Source organism: Microcaecilia unicolor, chromosome 1 (assembly GCF_901765095.1).
Source record: "Microcaecilia unicolor chromosome 1, aMicUni1.1, whole genome shotgun sequence".
NCBI lineage: Eukaryota > Metazoa > Chordata > Amphibia > Gymnophiona > Siphonopidae > Microcaecilia > Microcaecilia unicolor.
In genome coordinates this window covers 347,630,297-347,649,504 of record NC_044031.1, presented here as the reverse complement: position 1 = coordinate 347,649,504, position 19,208 = coordinate 347,630,297, and the positions used below count along the sequence as shown (strand labels likewise).

General features: G+C 47.1%; 1 protein-coding gene across 1 annotated transcript in view; it reads left to right on the top strand.

The window, feature by feature from the left end:
• Window positions 1-366: 366 nt before the first annotated feature.
• The window catches only part of ULK4 (unc-51 like kinase 4), a gene marked incomplete in the record, with an annotated part of 1,752,451 nt that continues 1,733,609 nt past the window's right edge, over window positions 367-19,208 (top strand). Inside the window, 1 exon segment of the mRNA XM_030209369.1 lies at window positions 367-477.

Below are 19,208 nucleotides of genomic sequence, written 5' to 3'. Positions count from 1 at the left end.
ATACGATCAACACAGAAAAGAAAAAAAATTTCGGAGGATATATGTAAACTGTCCATATGTAAACGAATGCCAGAAAAAAATGAACTTTTAAAAGTTTTCTGATCGAATCCGGCCCGGGAAGATCCTGGGGATCACGCTGTATCCGTCTTTTACCTTTTGCCTGAGACTTGGAACTGAATGAGGCTTGGAACACAATGAGAGACGCTGTCGGAGCCTCAGAACGAGGCTTGAACGGCACAGCTTGAAGTCCTATTGCCAATGTGGATTCGCTGTTTTACAGTTGTGAAGTTGGCGGCCAGATGCGCATGTGTCAAAACAGTGTTGTTTTTTTTCTTCCCGCCCCCCTCTCTCTGGTAGTCATGGAAACCGATTGCTGCAACAATGCGGGAGAAAGGCGGCCGGCAATGAGATTGTAAAAGGTCAACTTGGTAAGAAAACTGCTCACTTCCTAACGCCTTGCACCTTCATTGTAATCTGGTAGGTATTGAGGCGGTGGTGTAACTGCTTGTCAGTTTAGTGGAGAGGGAGAGCAGCTGAAAAGTTCCTCAGGCCAGACAGAGTCTGACTGGCTTACTGCACTTCGAAATATATGGTAGTATTCATTGCTATCAAAACCAGTTGCGAGGGTTGAACACAAATTGGTGCTATCGGTTCCATTTCATAACTCACACAGGAGAGTAGAGATGGGAGGTAATGAAGGGGTGTGGGGTAGGCTCCTCTTCAGTACCTTCAAAATTTGAAGTAATAATTTGTGTTGCCTGTGCCAAATTTAAATCTGCCACAAGGAGCTTGAGGGTGGAGTGAAGGGAGGAAATAAGGGGTGCTTTTACTAAAATGTGTGGACTTTTAGTGCAGATTTTCTTTGTCAGTATTTAGGGCTTGTTAAATAATTGTTTTTGCAGCTCTTGTGCTAAATTTTCCATTAGTGCGAAGGAGTGCTTAACTGCTTCCTATTCAGGAGGCACTAATGGGCCCATGATCAAAAACCCAGTGCTGTTCCAAATAGCGCTGTAAAAATGGTGCTGGAACAGCGCAGGACAATCCCCTATGATCAAAGCTAATAACTTGCAAATTTATGCACTATTAGCTTCGATCATCAGGGCACAATCCTCCCACAGAAGTTGTTTGACAGGTCTGGGCTTTTCCTGCTTTTTTTTATGTATTAAGATACCATATGCAGGTTCCTTCATTCCCTGAATAAGTTCACTTCCTGTTACTAGTCTGCCTTGTCAGTCGCCAGAGCACAACAACCTATTTGAAACTTTCTTACTTATTTATTACTAGTAAAAAAGGCCCGTTTCTGGAACGAATGAAACGGGCGCTAGCAAGGTTTTGCTGGGAATGTGTATGTTTGAGAGAGAGAGAGAGCCAGAGTGAATGTGCGGGTGTGTGACAGAGTGAGACTGTCTGTGTGACAGTGTGTGTGTGAGAATGAGAGTGTGTGACAGGGCCCCTGTTCCTAATGCCCCTCACTCCGTTCCCTCCCCTCCTTTTCCTCCTCCTTCCCACACTTTGGGTTCCTTAAGGCTTTCAAAAGTCTATGTACCCCCGTGGCCCTAACGCCCAGTATCCGGATACCCCACCGCTTTCCTCCTCACCCCTCCCCCAAGATGTAATACTTTCATGTCCTTCATTTTTTTAAAAAAGTGTCCTATGTACCCTGTGTACAAATGCCCGGCATTCAGATTTTGTTCCTCTTGTAAATTTTCATTTCTTTCATTCATTCAGAACTTGCCCCCCCCCCCCCCCCCCCCGAACACTTTTGGTTCCTTCAGTCTTTTAAAACTGTCCTATGTACCCTGTGTGCTAATGGCCAGCATTGAGATTGTTTTCCTGTCCCAAATTTGCATGTCTTTCAGTCATTCACAACTCCCACCCCCCTTCTCCAGTTTAACACTTTCGTTTCCTTCAGTCTTTTAAAACTCTCCTATCTACCCTGTGTCCTAATGGCCAGCATTCAGATTGTTTTCCTTTCCCAAATGTTCATGTCTTTCAGTTGTTCAGAACTCCCCCCTCCCCCCCATTTAACACTTTCGGTTCCTTCAGTCTTTTAAAACTCTCCTATCAACCCTGTGTCCTAATGGCCAGCACTCAGATTGTTTTGCTTTGCCAAATTGTCTGTCACTGATGTCACTGAGGTCAGTGCGTGCCTGCCTAGCAGACCACTTCCGGCAGGCACGGTCCCAAGCACATCCTGTTGGAGGTGAGAATTATTATATAGGATATTTATTTGTTGCATTTGTACCCTACATTTTCCCACCTATTTGCAGGCTCAATGTGGCTTACATAGTACCGTCAGAGGCGTTTGCCCAGTCGGTTGATAACAAATACATAGTTGTATAGTGATCGAATGAGGTATAAGTGGAGGGTCGGAAGGGGTGAAGATTGTGTGTTGTCCTGTTTGATCATAGATATGCTGTGTTGGTAGGTGAAGAGGGTTACGTGGAGTCGTTGGGGTAGGCCTTTTTGAAGAGGTTGGTTTTTAGTGATTTCCTGAAGTTCAGGTGGTCGTGGATTGTTTTCACAGCTTTTGGGAGGCCATTCCATAGTTGTGCGCTTATGTAGGAGAAGCCGGATGCGTAAGTTGTTTTATATTTCAGTCCTTTGCAATTTGGGTAGTGTAGGTTTAAGTAGGATCTTGACGATCTGACTTTGTTTCTTATTGGTAAGTCTGTAAGGTCTGTCATGTATCCTGGGACTACGCTGTATAAGATTTTGTGGACTAAGGTGCAGATTTTGAAGATGATCCATTCTTTGATTGGGAGCCAATGCAACTTTCCTCTGAGGGGTTGAGCACTTTCGAAGAGTGTTTTGCTGAATATCAGCCTGGCTGCTGTATTTTGGGCAGTCTGAAGTTTTTTTATGAGTTGTTCTTTGCAACCCGCATAGATTCCGTTGCAATAGTCTGCATGGCTTATTTAGATTGTAAGCTCTTTTGAGCAGGGACTGTCTCTTTGTATCAGGTGTTCAGCGCTGCGTGCGTCTGGGAGTGCTATACAAATGCTAATAATAATAATGGCTTAGGACCATTGATTGTATTAGGTATCGAAAGGTCGTTCTTGGGAAGAAAGGTTTTAATCGTTTGAGCTTCCACATTGAATAGAACATTTTATTTGTTACAGAGTTTATTTGACTCTCTAGGGTAAGGTTGCAGTCAAGTGTGACGCCGAGTATTTTCAAGCTGTCCGAGGTAGGGGGAGGGTATGTCCTGGAGTATTTATGGTTGTGGGTTTGTATTTGTTATGAGGCAGTGTGTTTTTTCGGTGTTCAGTTTCAGTTGGAATGAGTTTGCCCAGGAGTCCATGATGTTCAGGCCATCATTGATTTTGTTGGTTATTTCTGTTAGATCATGTCTGAAGGGGATGTATATTGTAACATCATCTGTTGTAAATGAATGAGTTAAGGCCTCAGTTGGATAAGGACTGTGCCAGTGGAATCATCATCATGTTGAAGAGTATTGGTGATAATGGTGATCCCTGAGGTACTCCGCAGACTGCTTTCCACGGTGGTGATATGTTTGAATTTGATTTTACTTGATAAGATCTGGTGGTTAGAAAACCTTTAATCCAGTTAAGTACATTTCCTCCAATCCCGAAGTGGCCTAGTATTCTTAGTAGTATGTTGTGGTTTACCATGTCGAATGCGCTCGACATGTCAAACTGGAGGAGGAGTATGCTTTTGCCTGTGGCAATCTCATGTTTGAATTTGGCCAGGAGGGTGACTAGGACAGTTTCAGTGCTATGGTGGGATCTGAATCCTGATTGTGAGTTATGTAGTATTGAGAACTTGTCCAGGTATTCCGTAAGCTGTTTAGTCACAAAGCTCTCCATCATTTTTACTACTAATGGGATAGACGCAATTGGGTAGTAATTGGTGAGATCGTTTGTGCCTTTCTTGGCGTCTTTTGGTATTGGGGTGAGTAGGATGTTGCCATGTTCCTCAGGGAAGAGACCTTGTTGTAGCATGAAGTTAAGATGGGATGTAAGGTCTGTTTGAAGTGATCTGGGGCAGACTTAAGTAGATGACTGGGGTATGTGTCCAATTTGCAGTGGGTCTTGGCGAACCTGTGAGTCGCTTGTGTAACTGATTCGGTATTGAGGAGGTTAAATGTTGTCCAAATGCGGTCAGCTGGGTATCCTTCTGTGGTTGGGTCCAGATCGTTGAGGAAGATTTCAATGTCGGTGTTATGGTGAGGAAGTGTGCTACATAGTTTTTTAATTTTTTCGTTAAAGTAGTTAGCGAGTTTGTCTGCGGGTGGGATGTCTGTGTTGGATGTGGTGATAGGGGTGGTTTCTAGTAACTTATTTACGATTTGGAATAGTTTTTTCATATCTTTGTAATCCGTTCCTAATTTGATTTTGAAGTGGGATCTTTTGGTTTGTCTTGTTGCATATTTGTATTTTCTATGTATTTGTTTCCATGTGTTAAGTGTGTGTTCATCTTTTGTCTTTCTCCATGCTCGTTCAAGTTTTCTGGTCTGTGTTTTGAGTTTTTTTAGTTCGTCATTGAACCATGGTATTGTGGTCTGTCTTTTTGATGTTTTTTGTTTTTAAGGGTACTATATTGTTTAGTACACTGTTGCATCTGTCACCCCAGTGGTTGAGATAAAGTATGGAATCAGTGTGTGTTGGCCATTCTTTTTCATATATTTGTTGCCAGAATATTTGTGGATCGATTTACCCTCTTGTAGTGTAGGTAGTATGTTCTGGTGTGCAGTTTGAGCCCTTCTTCCGCCAGTTTAAAGTTAGGTTCAGTTTATAATGGTCGGTCCAGGGTAATGCTGCCCATTTGATGTCTGTTAGTAATAGGTTGTTGTCTGTGTGTAGTTTATTTGATAGTAGGTCCAGTGTGTGTCCCTTGATATGGGTAGTTTGCATGTGGGGCCATTTAAAATCCCAGGACTGTAGGAAGTCTTTACATTCATCAGCGTTGGTGGAGGAGGTCTTCTAGGTGAAGGTTAATGTCGCCTAGTAGTAGTATGTTGTTGTTGTTTACACAGTTGTTTAATATGAAGTCCATGAAGATGGGCTGGCTTTCCTTCCAGTTGCCGGATGATCTGTAGAAAAGTACGCAATTTAGGTGATCGGTCAGGGAGTTGTTATGGATTCTAAATGAGGCAATTTCTAGTTGGGGTGTTATGGAAGCGGCAATGGTTTCAGAGATGAATTGTACTCGGTATATTAGTGCTATGCCTCCGCCTCTTTTTTCCTATCTGGTTCGGTGGGTGATTTTGTAACCTGGCGGGCATAGTTCGAGGATTATTAGGTTGTTTTGGTTGTGAATCCATGTTTCATTGATAAAGATGAGATCGAGGTTTTCTGAGGTGATCCAATCTGATATTGTTGTTGTTTTGTTGATTACGGACCTAGCATTGATGTAGCGTACCTGGATATTTTGGTATGTGACTTCTAGGTTTTGTGTTGTATGGATTTTTGTTATTTGTCATTCCTTGGGTGATGTGTGTTTGATGTGATCTTTCCTCCCATTTTGTTGGCGATGTCCATGTTTAAATGGTTTTCCTTTAGTGTGGTGAGAATCGGATTGATGGAGCGTGGAATGTTTGATCAGTCTTTGGTGATTTTGTAGGGTGGGTATGAAGTAATGTTCTGTGAGTGGGATGGATAGTGCTAGGTGGATCAGTGCAAGGGAGTAGATTACCAGCAGTATTTTGATTGTGTTAATTTTGGTGTCAATTTAGGATAGATAGGTTACTCACAGTCGAGTGCTCGGGAGTGAAGTCCTGGGTACTTATAAGTCGATGAGAGGAGTCTGAGCTGTATGTGGGTGGGGTGCAAATGGAGTGACTTGGGGAGAGGAGATAGCATGGAGATTCACCAGTTTAGCCATCAGGTAGGAGAGAGCGAAGGGAGCGAGCTACGGCTCTGGGAATTTTGTGAATCCCTGCGGTAGGAATTTTATCACAGTGCTGAAAATTTGAGTTTCCCTGTATCCATCTATTACCAGAATGGGTAAAGAACTTACATTTTCTGAGGATCCGGGTACTGGATGTGAATACAAACTGTCCCAGATGTCCAGCTGCGACACTGCTAATGTCTATAGTATGCAGTGACCATGCCTCCTCTGTTTGTTGTTCAGCTGTTTTTCTGGGAGGTACAGCTGTTTCCAGGTTAATGTTACACTCTGTTACACTCCTCCAGAGGTGCAGCCTGCTTGCGCAGGGTATGGGCATTCGAGGATGCGGGAGACATCTTGGATGTGGGTATCTCCAGGATAGGGCGGCCATCTTGGAGATGGGCGTCTCAGGTTGTGGCAGCCATCTTGGAGTTGGGCAGCTTCAGGAAGGAAGCCCATATTTGGACGTAGAGCATCTCCTCTGATGGGGGCAGCCATCTTGGAACAGCTGCACATGTTTGAGCCTAATTCCTATACTATTTAAAGCCCTGCCACCAGTCCTTCCATGCTTTGGCTTCTTTTGTTGTAGAGGTCGCAGTCCTCGTCTGTGTTCTAGTGCCGGTTATCTTATGATCCTGTGTTCCTGTGTTTTGACCCTTGGATTGTTTCCTGACTACTCTGCTGTGTTGCTGCCTCCCTGGTCCCTGGACTGTGTCAGCTTCCCCGCCTGTCTGGTTGGTGGCTGTACACACCGCCGGTTCAGGAAGTCCTGGTGGCCGCCTGCACCTGGGGGCTCAACTCTCGGGGAACAGCGGTCGCTTCCCAGGTGAAGCTAGGGGTTGTCTGCCTGCCTGACCGAGTACAGTGCTGCTCCCTCTTCGCCGTGCTCAGCCGGGGCACAAGGGCTCACTTCCCCAGACGTAACAGTAAGCCGAAGCCATGAGTTTGCCAGACAAGACCGAGTTCTCCAACCTGGCTCAGGTTTTACAACAGCAGCAGGCTCAGCTAACTCGCTTGTCCAGCGTTCTTCATGATGTCTGCAATCAGCTACCCACGCTTCAGCAGCAACTTGCCGCGGCTCCTCCGGATCGGAGGGCGGAGGTTTCTGCATCCTGGTTGCGGCTTCCATAGCCTCCCTGGTTCGACGGAACCCCTTCAGCGTGCTGGGGGTTCCTCAATCAGTGTCAGATCCTGTTTGAGCTACTACCAGAGGCCTGCCCATCTGACAAAGTGAAGGTGACCCATATCATCTCCTTGCTTTCTGATGCTGCCCTGGCCTGGGCGTCCACGCTGTGGGAACAGCGGAATCTGGTACTGGCGGACCTGGATGAGTTCCTGCGGCAGTTCCGAATGGTATTCGACGTGCCTGGCCGGCCCCCATCTGCCTCTGGAGAGTTGTTGTGTATCCAGCAGGGCACCGGGTCGGTCGGGGCGTATGCTGTTCGGTTCCGAACTCTTGCCGCGGAGCTGAGGTGGAACCAGGAGGCCTTAACGGCCATCTTTTGGCAGGGGCTGAACGGCAAAATAAAGGATGGTTCCCGTCACCCTGGACGCTCTCATCGCACTCTGCACCAGGATTGACGTCTGTTTCCAGGAGCGAGCCCAGTAGAGGGCTACCCAACAAGCCGTTCAGACCCCCAGGTCCCGCTCCCACCGACCAGAGATGCCTAGGGTCCCTGAGGGAGGTTCGGAAGGAACTAAGGAGGAACCCATGGTGATGGGGCGGCATCGGTTGTCCAGAGAAGAAAGGGCTCACCGCAGGAGGAATCTATGCCTGTACTGTGAGCAGCCAGGCCACTTCACGGATACCTGCCCGAATAAGCCAGGGAGGTCGGGAAACGCTCAGGCCAGAGCCCCGTGAATGGAGTGGCTCTGGGCCAGTTGTCTTCCCTTCCAGATGATTTGCTCTCAGTCCCCGTACTGCTCCACGGAGAGGGGTTCCAGGCCCAGATGATGGCCTTGCTGGACTCCGGGGCTGGAGGAAACTTCATTGATGCCGAGTTTCTGTCCCAGCTGGGGGGCCCTCACTATGCCCTGCCAACCGGTTCTCAGGATTACCTCCATCCAGGGGGACAGTCTTCCCCAGACTATCACCCGGATCACCTCTCCCTTGGGTATGCAGGTTGGGGCGCTTCATCAGGAGGAGATCCAGTTCCTGGTGCTCTTTTGAGCCATTCACCCAGTGATCCTTGGATTGCCCTGGCTCTGACTTCATGCCCCCGTTATCGACTGGTCCACCGGGGAGATTGGGCAATGGGGTTCTCGGTGTTTCCAGCACTGTCTTCAGCAGGTCGAGCCACCCATTCCTGTCTGCTCCGTCCAGCTCCAGACTCCGCAGGGGAGGTTGCTCGGGCTTCCCAAGGAATATCAAGACTTCCAGGATGTGTTCTGTGCTCGAGCGGCTGACACACTTCCTCCCCATTGGTCGTTCAATCGATCTGCTTCCAGGAGCCAATCCACACGGGGCGCCTGTACACCTTGTCCTGGGAGGAATCTCGGGTCATGCGGGCCTATGTAGAGGAGAACTTACTAAAAGGGTTCATTCGGCCCTCCACCTTGCCCGCAGGGGCCAGGTTCTTCTTTGTATCCAAGAAGGATGAGTCCCTTCGTCCCTGCATCAACTATTGGGGCCTGAACAAAATCACTGTGAAGAACCGATATCCGCTCCCACTCATCCCAGAACTGTTTGATCGCCTGCAGGGGGCTAAGGTCTTCACAAAGCTGGACTTGCGAGGAGCCTATAATCTGGTGCGGATCAGAGAGGGTGATGAATGGAAGACGGCATTCGACACCCACGAAGGGCATTTCGAATACCGGGTGATGCCGTTCGGCCTGTGCAATGCACCTGCAGTGTTCCAGAACTTTGTAAATTTCATATTCCAGGACTTACTAATCACCTCTGTGATTGTATATCTTGATGACATCCTGATCTTCTCCTCTTCTCTGCCGCAACATGTCACCCACGTCCGCACTGTGTTACAGCGCCTCAGGGAGCACCGACTGTATGCCAAGTTGGAGAAGTGCTCCTTCCAGCAGCAGAGCCTGCCCTTCCTCGGGTACATTGTCTCCTCCACTGGGCTGCAGATGGATCCCGATAAGTTGAAGGTGATCTGCGACTGGCCGGTGCCCCAGGGTCTTTGGGCTTTGCAGAGATTCCTGGGGTTTGCCAACTACTGCCGGCAGTTTATCCGGAATTACTCCCTTATCACGGCTCCGCTGACGGCCCTCACGAGGAAGGGGGCCGATGTGAAGAACTGGACGCCGGAGGCCCTCACTGCTTTCGCCATCTTGAAGGACGCTTTCCTCTCTGCCCCGGTACTCCGCAGCCCGGACCCAACCCAGCCTTTCCTGGTGGAGGTGGACGCCTCAGCGCTGGGAACGGGGGCTGTACTCTCCCAGACTTCTGCATCTGGGAAGAGACATCCATGCTTCTTTTTCTCCCGCAAATTCACCCCAACGGAGCGGAACTACACGGTGGGGGACCGGGAACTCCTGGCACTTAAATTGGCCTTTGAGGAGTGGTGCTATTTATTGGAGGGAGCAGCGCACCCAGTCACGGTAATAACAGATCACAAAAACCTCCTGTACTTACAGAACGCGACCAGACTGAACCCCCGCCAGGCCCGGTGGTCGCTGTTTTTTGCCCGGTTCGACTTCCGCCTGATCTTCAGGCTGGGCGAGAAGAATGTCCAGGCGGATGCCTTGTCCCGCAGCGTTGAGGCTTCTGAGGACCGGGAGGAGCCCTATCCCATGTTGAATCCGGCATGCATTCCCTCCATTCCCGGGGCTAGTGCCTCCTGCAAGAAGGCCGTTCCTGTTGGTCTCTGTAGGAGGGTGCTGCGCTGGGGACACGCTTCTGAATTTGCCGGCCATTTCGGACTCCATAAGACCCTACACCTTATCTCTCGGTCTTATTGGTGGCCCCGGAAGGCGCAGGATGTCCGGTAGTACGTGTCTACTTGTCCGGTGTGCGCCCGCACCAAATCTTCTCACCACAAGCAGTGGGGTTTGATGCAGCCTATGCCTATACCACAACAACCATGGGAGGACCTGTCCATGGACTTCATCACGGATCTACCTCCCTCGCAGGGCAATATGGTCATCTGGGTGGTTATTGATCGGTTCTCCGGGATGGCCCATTTTGGCCCTATGAAGTCCCTACCCACTGCTGCCACTCTGGCGGCCAACTTCATCACGCACATCTTCCGGCTCCATGGACTGCCCCACAGAATTATCACCGACCGAGGTTCGCAGTTTAATTCTCGCTTCTGGAGAGACTTGTGTTCTGCTTTTGGGGTGACCACTCTGTTCTCGTCCGCATATTATCCGCAGACCAATGGCATGGTGGAGCGAGTAAATCAGACCGTGAAGGCCTTTTTGCGGGCATATACTAACCAGCGCCAGGGTGATTGGACTGCTCTGCTACCCTGGGCTGAGTTCGCATGTAATAATAGTCTGTATTCTGCCTCACAGACTACACCTTTCTGCACCATCTATGGACGATATCCACGCCTACCTCCGCCTATCCCTCCTGCGGAGGTCCCGCCGCAGGTACAACCTACCGTCCGTTCTCTCCAAGAGGCATGGAGGAAGCCCAGGAGCAATTAAGACGGGCGGTGGCCAAGGCTAAGGAGTCCTTTGACCGCAAGAGACAGGCGGCTCCCACATTCCTGCCAGGGGAGAAGGTATGGCTAAGCACGCGGTACCTGAGGCTTCGAATGCCGTTGCTGAAGTTTGCTTCGCGGTTCATTGGGCCTTTTGCAGTATGCTCCAGGATAGGAGCGGTGACCTATAGACTACAGTTACCCAGTCAGCTTTGGGTGCATAACGCTTTCCATGTATCTCTCGAAACCTTTCTGCAGGTCCAAGTGGCACCCCGAACCCAAGAGAGTGGCCGTATCTGAGAGCGATCCAGATCCGAAGTATGAGGTGGATCGCATCCTTGGTTCCAAGCGGCGTGGAAGGAAGCTGGACCGGAGGATAACTCCTGGGAGCCAGCGGACAATGTGCATCTGTCTCTCGTTTCTCCCTGGCTAAGACTGGGGCAAAAGCCAGTACACTCGAACTGAAATTGAGCTCCTGGGCCAATCGGAGCCCAGAACAACAAGTTTGAAAATATACTGCCTTTCCAAAAGACTTAAAGAAAACAGCCATGGATCTGCAGCAGCTTCAAAACGTAACCATGCACCAGCTGCTGGCCAAACTAGAGAAATACCCAATACACTTTACAGGCTTAAAACACACTGTTCTGTCACAGATCAGTCCCCCCCCCCCCTCCCCTTTTTATTTTCTCTCTCCAGGGACTGCTGTCCTTTTCTTTGTGCTTGGAGTTGGCAGGAGATAAGTATGGGCATTCTGTTTGATTCCAGAACTGGTGTCTGTTCTCTTTGCATTGCAGCTTATTTGTATCTATGGATAGTATTCTACCTTTTAGAGACTAGCATTTGGTCTCTTCTCAGATCGGGCACGTCTGCTTTTGGGTCAGGCTGTCTGTTATGTCAGCTCTGCCTTTCTGGCTTCCTTCAGGTTGTACTGCCATTTCTGGGTGTGGAGCCTTGCCCCATCACTTGAGGTCAGGCCTTATTACACTTCTGGCTGTGGAGTTTACTCCTTTTTTGGTTGCTGATCCTTACTCCATCTTTGAGTGTTGAGTCTGGTTCCAGCTCAAGATGTCGAGTCTGGCTCTGCCTTTGAAGGTCGGCCTTCCTTTATCTCTGGCAATTGAGTCTTCTTCTGTCTCTGGGCATCGGGCCTTGCTCCGTCTCTGGTGGTTGAGTTTTGTTGCTTCTGTGCTGGTCGAACCAAGCTCCTTTTCAAGATCATAGCTATGGGGCGCGCTTCTCTGTCTATGGCGGGTGAGAATATCACCATTTCTGGTGTTGTCTGGTGCTGTTCTGGAGTTTGTTTAGCCACCTTTCTCCTTGTCTGCCAGACCCGTTCCCTGCAAGCTTGCATGGTTCTCTTGCAGTGGGTTGTTTGGGGCCCGCTCATGTCTGCCTTATTTCTTTTCACTGTCCTTCAGGAATGTTTTTTCTTAGTTTATCCTCTGGAGCTGAGGCGTATCTTTGTTCTTGGATGTGGCGGCATTGCTTTCGTTCTCTCTGGACAGGGACCATGGTTCCTACTGTCTCTTGGACGTTACTCCTGCTCAGGCTTTGGAGCTGGCCCTGGCTCCAAAGCATGGCTATTGAGCGTAGGTCTATTTCTGTTCCTTTTGCCCCGAGGAGGGGTTTGTCTCTGTTCTTCTACGAGTTCGGAGTGTATATGCTGTAGGATTGTGGTTCGGTTTCCTTTCTTTAGGGGACCTTTGACTTGTGAGGTGCCTTCCCACGTCTTTGTTAGTTTGATGTAGTTCTCTTGGTCCTGTGGTCAGTTGTTGTAGTTCCTCTTCTGTGTTCTGGGTCTTTAGAATGCTTTAGGCTACTTCCTCGAATTCTGGGTCTCTTGGCACTGGTTTCCTTCCATCTGTTTCTCTCTTATCGCAAGGGCTCTGTTTTTTTCCCATGGTTTGTGGGCCTCTGGGTGCCTACGCCTGAGGCGGATCCTCTTAGGATGCTGCTTGACATCTTTGTAGACATTTCCTTTGTCCCTTTGAGGCATTGGTTTACTGTTCGTAATGTTCCTTTTCCCGCCCTAATGCTGTGACTGCTTTGCTACATCCCATTGGTCTGGACTGGTCTGGTATTGATGACGAGGAAGGAAAAATTATGTTCTTATCTGATAATTTTCTTTCCAGACCAGTGTAGACGCCCATCCTGTCTGTTTTCTTGGTTTGCTTATTTGTTACTTTTTTCTAGGGCTCGACTCTTCCATGTTGGTGATTGGGTCCATTTTCAACTTCTGTGAGGCCTTTTCAGGAGGACGGGATTCACCCTTATTCTCCATGCCACTTTTTGATGCCAGCTCTTGTTGGCTGTCGATTATCTTTCCATGATGAGCCGCTTCTCCTGCTACAGGACAGCATCTGCATGACAGACAGAAAGTCTGAGGGGTGCCCCTTCTTCCTTTTCGATGGGTGATTTGACAGCTCTTGGTTGCGCATTTGGGCATTCTTGGAGTTCCAGTAAGCTCTGTTTCCTGTTTTCTTGTTTGTAGCACGTTGAGAGCACCATTGCTTGGCTATTCAAAATACTGAGCATTCCAGGCCGCACAATACCCTTAAGAGGCGAAGTATTTGGAACTATTTTCTCCTTCTGCTGGTGGATGGACATAACCCGTTGGTGTGGACTGGTCTGTTATGATTAAAGGAAAGAAAATTATCGGGTAAGAACATACCGTATTTTTCGGACTATAAGACGCACCGGACCATAAGACGCACCTAGGTTTTAGAGGAGGGAAATAGGAAATTTTTTTCCTTTTTCCCGCCTCTAAAACCTAGGTGCTCCGGTGCGTCTTGTCCGAGTTCGGGATCGCCCTCCCCTACTCACGTCAGCGATGTTCCCTGGTGGTCTAGTGACGTCGGGGCAGGAAAGAGCCCCCTCTTTCCTGCCCAGCGTGCTGCTCTCCGTCCTCCTCCGTCCTCCTGTATGCTGCCTGATGGTCTCGGCGAGATTCAAAATGGCCGCCGAGAGTCTTGGCGGCCATTTTGAATCTCACCGAGACTGTCAGGCAGCATACAGGAGGACGGAGGAGGACGGAGAGCAGCGCGCTGGGCAGGAAAGAGGGGGCTCTTTCCTGCCCCGACGTCACTAGACCACCAGGGAACATCGCTGACGTGAGTAGGGGAGGGCGATCCGGAATCGCTACCTTCGGACTATAAGACGCACCCCCCATTTTCCTCCCAAATTTTGGGGGAAAAAAGTGCGTCTTATAGTCCGAAAAATACAGTAATTTTTCCATGCCCCCTCCTGAAAAAAAAATGCATGATTAATACATCCTAACAAGCAAATTACTGTAAAATGTGTTAATGCATTTTGCGATAAGCCTGTTTTAACATGCTTAATGCTGTTTAGTAAAAGAGCCCTAAATTTTTCTACTGATAGGAAGACTGAAGGGAAGAAGGGGAGTAAAAGCAGCAACATCAATATGTTTTGCAGGTGAGGTGGGTATTCTTTTTAAATTCATATTCTGGTACCCCTGCTGTGGGCTTTCCCTGAGGCATGGCTAAGCAGCGTTTTCTGATATGGATTTTGGCTTTTTTTGTGGTTGTATTGTATATTTATATTTAAAAAAACAGAGACTAAATACAGGCTAGAATTATGAGCTACATACATATCTCTTAAAGCTGACTTTAAATAATCAATACTTCCAGTTTTTAGGAAGAATAGACCTCAGAAGCCCTACTTGTGGCATGGTATTTCCTTGCTCATAGGGCTAAATACCTTTCATTGGTATAAAAACCTAATGAAAAAGTGCAGTGGTTTGTTCATCGCAGCCACACGAAGAGAGAGCAGCGAAGTACTTATGGCAAAAGTCCATCAAGCCCAGTATCCTGTTTCCAACACTAGTCACGAGATCCCAAAACAGTACAACAGATTTTATGCCTGCTTATCCTAGAAACAAGTAGTAGATTTTTCCAAATCTATCTTCATTGTTTCTTATGGGCATCTTATTAAAATAAAAACATCAGGAGCAGTATAGTTTACTGCCTTTCAGCAGAGCTGCCAAGCTACCCTTCCAGGAGGGAGACTTTTTGGCCGGTCCAAGATTTCTGCCAACCTGATTTCAATGGATAGAATCATGGACTACAAATACTACATTGCATTGGGATGTAAGTTTAAAATCAGGATTGGCTAACAACTCTCTCTCCTGGAATGAGTAACTTAGCAGCTGTGCTTCAGTTTCAGCAGCAGTATGTATTTTTGAATAGTTGTGATCAACAAACCCTGAGGAAGCCTAGGTGAAACAGAGGCCACATTGTGTTCTTTGATTAAAATAGGGTTAGAAATTTTCTGAGAGAAATAACTTTTGGTGCACTAATTGTGCACTTTTCATTAAATATATAATAAGGAGGTTTTGAGACCAATGAAAGATATTTAACTCTAAGAGCAAGCAAATACTGTGTCACAAATAGGGCTTCTGGTGTCACCAAAATGTGCATATTTTAGTCTCATCCAAAAAAAGAAACAAACAACAGCAACAACAACAACGACATCAACAAAAAAAGCTAAGAACATAAGCTTGCCATACTGGGACAGACTGAAGGTCCATCAAGCCCAGCCTCGTTTCCAACAGTGGCCAATCCAGGTCACAACAACCTAGCAAAATCCCAGAACAGTAAAGCAGATTGTATGCTGCTTATCCTAGAAATAAGCAGTGGATTTTCCCAAGTCCATCTTAATAATGGCTTACGAACTTTTAGGAAATGATCCAAACCTTTTTTAAACTCTGCTAAGCTAACTGCTTTTTGCCACATTCCCTGGCAACAAATTCCAGAGTTTAATTGCACATTGAGTGCCCTGTTTACTAAGGCGCGTTAGTAATGTGCCTTCAATTAGCACATGCAGGTGCCTATAGGGATATTGTAGGTGCATACACAGTTAATGCGCGTGCATGGTTAACGTGTGTTAAAGACGCTAATGCGCCTATAATTCGGCTTAGTAAACAGGGCCCTGAGTGAATAAATATTTCATGCTTTTTTGAATTCCGTCACTGTTTTTGTCTCTACCACCTTCCTCAGGAAGGCATTCCAGGCACTGACCACCCACTCCATGAAAAAGAATTTACTGACATTACTCCTAAGTCTACCAACCCAAATCCTTAGCTCATGTCCTCCAGTTTTATCATTTTCCCTTCTCTGGAAGGGATTTGTTTCTATGTTAATACCTTTCAAGTATTTAAATGTTTGTGTCATATCTCCCCTGTTCCTTCTTTCCTCTAGGCTATACATATTTAGGTCTTCCAGTGTCTTCTCTTATGGTGCAAGCCCCATATCATTTTAGCCACCTGCCTCTGGACCGCTTCTAGTATTTTTACATCCTTAGCAAGTTACGACCTCCAAAACTAAACACAATACTCAAGGTGGGGCCTCACCAGTGGCATAAACACCTCCTTTCTTCTGCTGGTTACTCCTCTCTCGATGCAGCCTAGCATCCTTCTGGTTATGGCCACTGCTTTGTCATTCTGTGTTTTCGCTTTAAGGTCCTCAGACACCATCACTCCAAAGTCCCCCTCCCCGTCTGTGCATATCAGCTTCTCACCTCCTAGGACATACTGCTCCCTTGGGTTTCTACTCCCCAAATGCATAAATTGTTTGCATTAAATTTTTTAATTGTCAAACATTAGACCATTCTTCTAACTTTTGCAAATCCCTTTTCATGTTTTCTACTTCCTCCAGGGTGTTCACTGTGTTACAAATCTTGGTATCATGTGCAAAAATGCATACTTTACCTTTAAATCCTTCGGCATTGTCACTCACAAATATATTGAACAGAATCGGACCCAGCACCAATCCCTGAGGCATTCTGCTACTCACCTTTCCTTCCTCTGAGTGAATTCCATTGACCACCACCCTCTGGCGTCTGTCTGTTAACCAGTTTCCAATCCAGTTCATCACTTTTCGTCCTAACTCCAGCCTTTGAAGTTTATTCAAGAGCCTTCTATGAGGGACCATGTCAAATGCTTTGCTGAAATCCAAGTAGATTACATCTAGCGCTCGTCCTTTATCCAATTCTCTGGTCGCCCAGTCAAGGCATTCAGTCAAATTCGTTTGACACGATTTACCTTTGGTTAAACCGTGTTGCCTCAGATCTTGTAAGTCATTGGATTCCAGGAAATTCAGTATCCTTTCCTTCAGCAACGCTTCCATTACTTTTCCAAAAACTTACCGGCCTGTAGTTTCCCAGTTCTTCTCTGTCGCCACTTTTGTGAAGAGAAACATAAGTACATAAGTAATGCCACACTGGGAAAAGACCAAGGGTCCATTGAGCCCAGCATCCTGTCCACGACAGCACCAATCCAGGCCAAGGGCACCTGGCAAGCTTCCCAAACGTACATTCTATACATGTTATTCCTGGAATTGTGGATTTTTCCCAAGTCCATTTAGTAGTGGTTTATGGACTTGTCCTTTAGGAAACCGTCTAACCCCTTTTTAAACTCTGCCAAGCTAACCGCCTTCACCATGTTCGCCGGCAACGAATTCCAGAGTTTAATTATGTGTTGGGTGAAGAAAAATGTTCTCTGATTTGTTTTAAATTTACTACACTGTAGTTTCATCGCATGCCCCCTAGTCCTAGTATTTTTGGAAAGCGTGAACAGACGCTTCACATCCACCTGTTCCACGCCACTCATTATTTTATAAACCTCTGTCATGTCTCCCCTCAGCCGTCTCTTCTCCAAGCTGAAAAGCCCTAGCCTCCTTAGTCTTTCTTCATAGGGAAGTCGTCCCATCTCCGCTATCATTTTAGTCGCCCTTCGATGCACCGTTTCCAATTCTACTATATCTTTCTTGAGATGCGGCGACCAGAATTGAACACATCACTCAAGGTGCGGTCGCATTATAATATCCTCACAGCTGTTTTCCATACCTTTCCTAATAATACCCAACATTCTGTTCGCTTTCCTAGCCGCAGCAGCACACTGAGCAGAAGGTTTCAGTGTATTCTCCGAGGACAAGCAGGCTGCCTGTTCTCACTGATGGGTGACGTCCACGGCAGCCCCCTCCAATCGGAAACTTCACTAGCAAAGGCCTTTGCTAGCTCTCGCGCGCCCATGGGCACTGCGCATGTGCGGCCGTCTTCCCGCCCGAACCGGCTCGTGTTCGTCAGTCTTCTTTTGTCCGCGCTCGGGACGGTCGTGTTTTGCCGCCGTTTCGTGCCCCTCAAGTTGACCCTCGCGCGTCTTCGCGATTTCGCTAAAAAAAAAAAAAAAAAAAGAGACCTTGGTCTTTGTCCCTTCCCGTGTGTCCAGTTTGTTTCCCTGGCGTAAGTTTCCTTTCGCTTTCGTGGTAGGCCTTTTTTGTGGCCTCGGTACGGGTTTTTTCTCTCTCCCTTATTTTTGGTGCCCTTCATCACCATCGCGAATTTTGATTTCGCCGGCGTGATTTTTCCGCCCATGTCATCAAAGTCTCCAAGCAGCTTCAAGAAGTGCACCCAGTGCGCCCGGGTAATCTCGTTCACTGATAGGAACGCGTCGTGTCTTCAGTATCTGGGGGCTGGGCACCGCCCGCAGGCCTGCAGTCTTTGTGCTCTTTTACAGAAGAGGATTCAGGTAGCAAGATTAGCCCAGTGTAACGTGTTGTTCTCGGGCTCTTCATCGACAACAGCACCGGAGGCATCGAGTGCATCGACGTCGACAGCATCAAAGTCTTCGACCTCGGCATCGACGGCATCGAGGTTTCGACCCTCTGCATCGTCTGTACCGAGACATTGGAAGGCTGCCCATGTTGCAGGAAACACATTTAACAAAACAGGAACACGCAAAACTAAAATCATGGTGGGTAGGTACTGTGTTAGAGGCTCCTGCAGTTGGGAAAAAAGCAGGAGTAGCAATTTTGATTCATAAAACGCTCCAAGTAACTCAGAACTATGTTTATGCAGATCCAGAGGGCCGATTTATTATCGCTAAAGTGACGGTAGATGGAATGCCGATGCTGTTGGTAAATGTGTACGCCCCGAATGTGTACAGCAAAAGGTTCTTTCGAACCTTAACTATGCTTATTCAAAAAATTAAACTACAAGACCCACATATACAGACGGTGATTGGGGGAGACTTTAACATAGTGGCGGACGCAAATATGGATAAAACTTGTAATACGGGTGGAGGAAAAGGGGATCATATGAAAGGAATTCCTTGGATGTGTGACACATTGGAAGTTATCGATGTGTGGAGAATATTAGACCCAGGCCTTAGAGATTATACACACTACTCAACAGCACATCACACTCAATCTCGGATTGATTATCTTTTGATTAATGAGGGGGCTCTCCCAGATATACAAGAGGCAGGCATAGATCCTACCATAATATCAGATCATGCGCCAATCTATATCACCATCAATAGACAAGATACGCAATCTAAGAGGCGGAAATGGATATTCCCAATTGAGCTTTATTATGATGATGAATTTCTGAGTTATATCAGGGAGAAATGGATGGAATATAAGATTCATAATGAGAGGCATACATCAGAACCTATATTATACTGGGAGGCAGCGAAAGCTGTACTCCGAGGAGAAATAATAGCCTATTGTAGCCGAAAGAAAAAAAGACGAGAACAGGAAATACTTAGGTTAGGGAAGCAATTAGTCAAATTACGACGTAATTATAGGGACAAAGCCCAAAGTACAGTAAGAGAGCAACTCTTAGCCACACAGAAAAAATTTAATACTTTAATCCATCAAAGAGCTATTAAATCAGCAGTATACTACAGATATCAACTCTATAAATTTGGTAATAAGCAAGGTAAAATGCTCGCAG